The following is a 7,813-nucleotide window of genomic DNA, read 5'->3' on the forward strand; positions in this document are numbered from 1 at the left end:
TATAAGATAAAGTACTGGCTCAGTTGCAAAGATCAAGTAGTTGGACTCAGGAAGAGGGAGAGAAAAAGGAACTTTGTTTTTTAGGAGGAAATATCCTTTGATGTAGGGTACAAGGCTACAATATAGGATAAAGTACTGGCTCAATTGCAAGGATCAAGTAGTTTGGACTCTGGAAGAGGGAGAGAAAAGGAACTTTGTTTTAGGAGGAAATATCCTTTGATGTAGGAGGTGCAAAGGCTACATTATAGGATAAAGTACTGGCTCAGTTACAAGGATCAAGTAGTTGGACTAAAGGAGAGGGAGAGAAAAAGGAACTTTGTTTTGAGGAGGAAATATCCTTTGATGTAGAGGTTACAATGGCTACATTAGAGGATAAACTACTGGCTCAGTTGTATAATGGAAGATGAAGAGAAAAAGGAACTTTGTTTGGAAGGAAATATCCTTTGATGTAGAGGTACAAGGCTACATTAAAGGATAAAGTTCATGCTTAGTTGCAAGGATCAAGTAGTTGGACTATGAAAGAGGGAGAGAAAAAGGAACTTTGTTTTGAGGAGGAAATATCCTTTGATGTAGAGGTACAATGCTACATTATAGGATAAAGTACTGGCTAAGTTACAAGGATCAAGTAGTTGGACTAAGGGAGAGGGAGAGAAGAAGGAACTTTGTTTTGAGGAGGAAATATCCTTTGATGTAGAGGTACAAGGCTACATTAAAGGGATAAAGTACTGGCTCAGTTGCAAGGATCAAGTACTGGCTCAGTTAAAAGGATCAAGTAGTTGGACTCAGGAAGATGGGGAGAAAAAGGAACTTTGTTTTGAGGAGGAAATATCCTTTTATGTAGAGGTACAATGCTAAATTAGAGGATAAAGTACTGGCTCAGTTGCAAGGATCAAGTACTGGCTCAGTTGCAAGAATCAAGTAGTTGGACTCTGGAAGAGGGAGAGAAAAAGGAACTTTGTTTTAAGGAGGATATATCCTTTGATATAGAGGTACAAGGCTACATTATAGGATAAGGTACTGGCTCAGTTGCAAGGATCAAGAAGTTGGACTATGGAAGAGGGAGAGGAAAAGGAACATTGTTTTGAGGAGGAAATATCCTTTGATGTAGAGGTGCAAGGCTAAATTATAGGATAAAGTACTGGCTCAGTTGCAAGGATCAAGTAGTTGGACTCTGGAAGAGGGGAAGAAAAAGGAACTTTGTTTTGAGGAGGAAATATCCATTGATGTAGAGGTGCAAGGCTACATTATAGGATAAAGTACTGGCTCAGTTGCCAGGATCAAGTAGTTGGACTAGGGAAGAGGGAGAGAAAAAGGAACTTTGTTTTGAGGAGGAAATATCCTTTGATGTAGAGGTACAAGGCTACATTATAAGAAAAAGTACTAGCTCAGTTGCAAGGATCAAGTAGTTGGACTCTGGAAGAGGGAGAGGAAAAGGAACTTTGTTTTGAGGAGGAAATATTCTTTGATGTAGAGGTGCAAGGCTACATTATAGGATAAAGTACTGGCTCAGTTACAAGGATCAAGTAGTTGGACTAAGGAGAGGGAGAGAAAAAGGAACTTTGTTTTGAGGAGGAAATATCCTTTGATGTAGAGGTACAAGGCTACATTACAGGATAAAGTACTGGCTCAGTTGCAAGGATCAGGTACTGGCTCAGTTGCAAGGATCAAGTAGTTGGACTCTGGAAGAGGGAGAGAAAAAGGAACTTTGTTTTGAGGAGGAAATATTCTTTGATGTAGAGGTGCAAGGCTACATTAAAGGATAAAGTACTGGCTCTGTTACAAGGATCAAGTAGTTGGACTAAGGGAGAGGGAGAGAAAAAGAAACTTTGTTTTGAGGAGGAAATATCCTTTGATGTAGAGGTACAATGCTACAATAGAGGATAAACTACTGGCTCAGTTGTATAATGGAAGATGAAGAGAAAAAGGAACTTTGTTTGGAAGGAAATATCCTTTGATGTAGAGGTACAAGGCTACATTAAAGGATAAAGTACATGCTTAGTTGCAAGGATCAAGTAGTTGGACTATGAAAGAGGGAGAGAAAAAGGAACTTTGTTTTGAGGAGGAAATATCCTTTGATGTAGAGGTACAATGCTACATTATAGGATAAAGTACTGGCTAAGTTACAAGGATCAAGTAGTTGGACTAAGGGAGAGGGAGAGAAGAAGGAACTTTGTTTTGAGGAGGAAATATCCTTTGATGTAGAGGTACAAGGCTACATTAAAGGGATAAAGTACTGGCTCAGTTGCAAGGATCAAGTACTGGCTCAGTTAAAAGGATCAAGTAGTTGGACTCAGGAAGATGGGGAGAAAAAGGAACTTTGTTTTGAGGAGGAAATATCCTTTTATGTAGAGGTACAATGCTAAATTAGAGGATAAAGTACTGGCTCAGTTGCAAGGATCAAGTACTGGCTCAGTTGCAAGAATCAAGTAGTTGGACTCTGGAAGAGGGAGAGAAAAAGGAACTTTGTTTTAAGGAGGATATATCCTTTGATATAGAGGTACAAGGCTACATTATAGGATAAGGTACTGGCTCAGTTGCAAGGATCAAGAAGTTGAACTATGGAAGAGGGAGAGGAAAAGGAACATTGTTTTGAGGAGGAAATATCCTTTGATGTAGAGGTGCAAGGCTAAATTATAGGATAAAGTACTGGCTCAGTTGCAAGGATCAAGTAGTTGGACTCTGGAAGAGGGGAAGAAAAAGGAACTTTGTTTTGAGGAGGAAATATCCATTGATGTAGAGGTGCAAGGCTACATTATAGGATAAAGTACTGGCTCAGTTGCCAGGATCAAGTAGTTGGACTAGGGAAGAGGGAGAGAAAAAGGAACTTTGTTTTGAGGAGGAAATATCCTTTGATGTAGAGGTACAAGGCTACATTATAAGAAAAAGTACTAGCTCAGTTGCAAGGATCAAGTAGTTGGACTCTGGAAGAGGGAGAGAAAAAGGAACTTTGTTTTGAGGAGGAAATATTCTTTGATGTAGAGGTGCAAGGCTACATTATAGGATAAAGTACTGGCTCAGTTACAAGGATCAAGTAGTTGGACTAAGGGAGAGGGAGAGAAAAAGGAACTTTGTTTTGAGGAGGAAATATCCTTTGATGTAGAGGTACAAGGCTACTTTACAGGATAAAGTACTGGCTCAGTTGCAAGGATCAAGTACTGGCTCAGTTGCAAGGATCAAGTAGTTGGACTCTGGAAGAGGGAGAGAAAAAGGAACTTTGTTTTGAGGAGGAAATATTCTTTGATGTAGAGGTGCAAGGCTACATTAAAGGATAAAGTACTGGCTCTGTTACAAGGATCAAGTAGTTGGACTAAGGGAGAGGGAGAGAAAAAGAAACTTTGTTTTGAGGAGGAAATATCCTTTGATGTAGAGGTACAATGCTACATTAGAGGATAAACTACTGGCTCAGTTGTAAAGATCAAGTACTGGCTCAGTTGCAAGTATCAAGTATTTGGACTCTGGAAGAGGGAGAGAAAAAGGAACTTTGTTTTGAGGAAATATCCTTTGATGTATAGGTAAAAGGCTACATTATAGGATAAAGTACTGGCTCAGTTGCAAGGATTAAGTATTGGCTCAGTTGCAAGGATAGAGTAGTTGGACAATGGAAGATGAAGAGAAAAAGGAACTTTGTTTTGAGGAAATATCCTTTGATGTAGAGGTACAAGGCTACATTAAAGGATAAAGTAAATGCTTAGTTGCAAGGATCAAGTAGTTGGACTATGAGAGAGGGAGAGAAACAGGAACTTTGTTTTGAGGAGGAAATATTCTTTGATGTAGAGGTACAATGCTACATTATAGGATAAAGTACTGGCTCAGTGTCAAGGATCAAGTAGTTGGACTATGGAAGATGGGGAGAAAAAGGAACTTTGCTTTGAGGAGGAAATATCCTTTGATGTAGAGGTACAAGGCTACATTATGGAATAAAATACTGGCTCAGTTGCAAGGATCAAGTAGTTGGACTCTGGAAGAGGGAGAGAAAAAAGAACTTTGTTTTGAGGAGGAAATATCCTTTGATGTAGAGGTACAAGGCTACATTTTAGGATAAAGTACTGGCTCAGTTGCAAGGATTAAGTTGTTGGGCTCTGGAAGAGGGAGAGAAAAAGGAACTTTGTTTTGAGGAGGATATATCCTTTGATGTAGAGGTACAAGGCTACATTAAAGAATAAAGTACTGGCTAGGTTGCAAGGATCAAGTAGTTGGACTATGGAGGATGGAGAGAAAATGGAACTTTGTTTCGAGGAGGAAATATCCTTCGATGTAGAGGTACAAGGCTACATTATAGGATAAAGTACTGGCTCAGTTGCAAGGATCAAGTAGTTGGACTATGGAAGAGGGAGAGAAAAAGGAACTTTGTTTTGAGGAGGAAATATCCTTTGATGTAGAGGTACAAGGGTACATAATAAGATAAAGTACTGGCTCAGTTGCAAGGATCAAGTAGTTGGACTACGGAAGATGGAGAGAAAAAGGAACTTTGTTTTGAGGAGGAAATATCCTTTGATGTAGAGGTACAAGGCTACATTATAGGATAAAGTACTGGTTCAGTTGTAATTATCAAGTAGTTGGACTCTGGAAGAGGGAGAGAAAAAGGAACTTTGTTTTGAGGAGGAAATATCCTTTGATTTAGAGGTACAAGGCTACATTATAGGATAAAGTACTGCCTCAGTTGCAATGATTAAGTAGTTGGGCTCTGGAAGAGGGAGAGAAAAAGGAACTTTGTTTTGAGGAGGAAATATCCTTTGATGTAGAGGTACAAGGCTACATTATAGGATAAAGTACTGGCTCAGTTGCAAGGATTAAGTAGTTGGGCTCTGGAAGAGGGAGAGAAAAAGGAACTTTGTTTTGATGAGGAAATATTCTTTTGATGTAGGGTAAAAGGCTACATTATAGGATAAAGTACTGGCTCAGTTGCAAGGATCAAGTAGTTGGACTCTGGAAAAGGGAGAAAAAAGGAACTTTATTTTGAGGAGGAAATATCCTTTGATGTAGAGATAAAAGGCCACATTATAGGATAAAGTACTGGCTCAGTTGAAAGAATCAAGTAGTTGGACTCTGGAAAAGGGAGAGAAAAAGGAACTTTGTTTTAAGGAGGATATATCCTTTGATGTAGAGGTCCAAGGCTACATTATAGGATAAGGTACTGGCTCAGTTGCAAGGATCAAGTACTGGCTCAGTTAAAAGGATCAAGAAGTTGGATTATGGAAGAGGGAGAGAAAAAGGAACTTTGTTTTGAGGAGGAAATATCCTTTGATTTAGAGGTATAAGGCTATATTGAAGGATAAAGTGAATGCTCAGTAGCAAGGATCAAGTAGTTGCACTATGGAAGAGGGAGAGATAATGGAACTTTGTTTTGAGGAGGAAATATCCTATGATGTATAGGTACAATGCTACATTATAGGATAAAGTACTGGCTCAGATGAAAGGATCAAGTAGTTGGACTCTGGAAGAGGGAGAGAAAAAGGAACTTTGTTTTAAGGAGGAAATATCCTTTGATGTGGAGGTACAAGGCTACATTATAAGATAAAGTACTGGCTCAGTTGCAAGGATCAAGTAGTTGGACTCTGGAAGAGGGAGAGAAAAAGGAACTTTGTTTTGAGGAGGAAATATCCTTTGATGTAGGGTACAAGGCTACAATATAGGATAAAGTACTGGCTCAGTTGCAAGGATCAAGTAGTTTGACTCTGGAAGAGGGAGAGAAACAGGAACTTTGTTTTGAGGAGGAAATATCCTTTGATGTGGAGGTACAAGGCTACATTATAGGATAAAGTACTGGCTCAGTTGCAAGAACCAAGTAGTTGGACTCTGGAAGAGAGAGAAAAAAAGGAACTTTGTTTTAAGGAGGATATATCCTTTGATGTAGAGGGACAAGGCTACATTATAGGATAAGGTACTGGCTCAGTTGCAAGGATCAAGAAGTTGGACTATGGAAGAGGGAGAGAAAAAGGACCTTTGTTTTGAGGAGGAAATATCATTTGATGTAGAGGTACAAGGCTACATTATAGGATAAAGTACTGGCTCAGTTGCAAGAATCAAGTCGTTGGACTCTGGGAGAGGGAGAGAAAAAGGAACTTTGTATTAAGGAGGATATATCCTTTGATGTAGAGGTACAAGGCTACTTTATAGGATAAGGTACTGGCTCAGTTGCAAGGATCAAGAAGTTGGACTCTGGAAGAGGGAGAGAAAAAGGAACTTTGTTTTGAGGAGGAAATATCCTTTGATGTAGAGGTACAAGGCTACATTAAAGGATAAAGTACTGGCTCAATTGCAAGGATCAAGTAGTTGGCCTATGGAAGAGTGAGAGAAAATGGAACTTTGTTTTGAGGAGGATATATCCTTTGATGTAGAGGTACAAGGCTACATTATAGGATAAAGAACTGGCTCAGTTGCAAGGATCAAGTTGTCTGACTATGGAAGATGGGGAGAAAAAGGAACTTTGTTTTGAGGAGGAAATATTCTTTTGATGTAGGGTAGAAGGCTACATTATAGGATAAAGTACTGGCTCAGTTGCAAGAATCAAGTAGTTGGACTCTGGAAGAGGGAGAAAAAAGGAACTTTGTTTTGAGGAGGAAATATTCTTTGATATAGAGATACAAGGCTACATTATAGGATAAAGTACTGGCTCGGTTGCAAGAATCAAGTAGTTGGACTCAGGAAAAGGGAGAGAAGAAGGAACTTTGTTTTAAGGAGGATATATCCGTTGATGTAGAGGTGCAAGGCTACATTATAGGATAAAGTACTGGCTCAGTTTCAAGGATCAAGTACTGGCTCAGTTAAAAGGATCAAGAAGTTGGACTATGGAAGAGTGAGAGAAAAAAGAACTTTGTTTTGAGGAGGAAATATCCTTTGATGTAGAGGTATAAGGCTATAATGAAGGATAAAGTAAATGCTCAGTTGCAAGAATCAAGTAGTGGGACTCTGGAAGAGGGAGAGAAAAAGGAACTTTGTTTTAAGGAGGATATATCCTTTGATATAGAGGTACAAGGCTACATTATAGGATAAGGTACTGGCTCAGTTGCAAGGATCAAGAAGTTGGACTATGGAAGAAGGAGAGGAAAAGGAACATTGTTTTGAGGAGGAAATATCCTTTGATGTAGAGGTGCAAGGCTAAATTATAGGATAAAGTACTGGCTCAGTTGCAAGGATCAAGTAGTTGGACTCTGGAAGAGGGAGAGAAAAAAGAACTTTGTTTTGAGGAGGAAATATCCATTGATGTAGAGGTGCAAGGCTACATTATAGGATAAAGTACTGGCTCAGTTGCCAGGATCAAGTAGTTGGACTAGGGAAGAGGGAGAGAAAAAGGAACTTTGTTTTGAGGAGGAAATATCCTTTGATGTAGAGGTACAAGGCTACATTATAAGAAAAAGTACTAGCTCAGTTGCAAGGATCATGTAGTTGGACTCTGGAAGAGGGAGAGAAAAAGGAACTTTGTTTTGAGGAGGAAATATCCTTTGATGTAGAGGTACAAGGCTACTTTACAGGATGAAGTACTGGCTCAGTTGCAAGGATCAAATACTGGCTCAGTTGCAAGGATCAAGTAGTTGGACTCTGGAAGAGGGAGAGAAAAAGGAACTTTGTTTTGAGGAGGAAATATTCATTGATGTAGAGGTGCAAGGCTACATTATAGGATAAAGTACCGGCTCAGTTACAAGGATCAAGTAGTTGGACTAAGGGAGAGGGAGAGAAAAAGGAACTTTGTTTTGAGGAGGAAATATCTTTTGATGTAGAGGTACAAGGCTACATTACAGGATAAAGTACTGGCTCAGTTGCAAGGATCAAGTACTGGCTCAGTTGCAAAAATCAAGTAGTTGGACTCTGGAAG

This window comes from Palaemon carinicauda, chromosome 6 (assembly GCF_036898095.1).
Source record: "Palaemon carinicauda isolate YSFRI2023 chromosome 6, ASM3689809v2, whole genome shotgun sequence".
Lineage (NCBI taxonomy): Eukaryota > Metazoa > Arthropoda > Malacostraca > Decapoda > Palaemonidae > Palaemon > Palaemon carinicauda.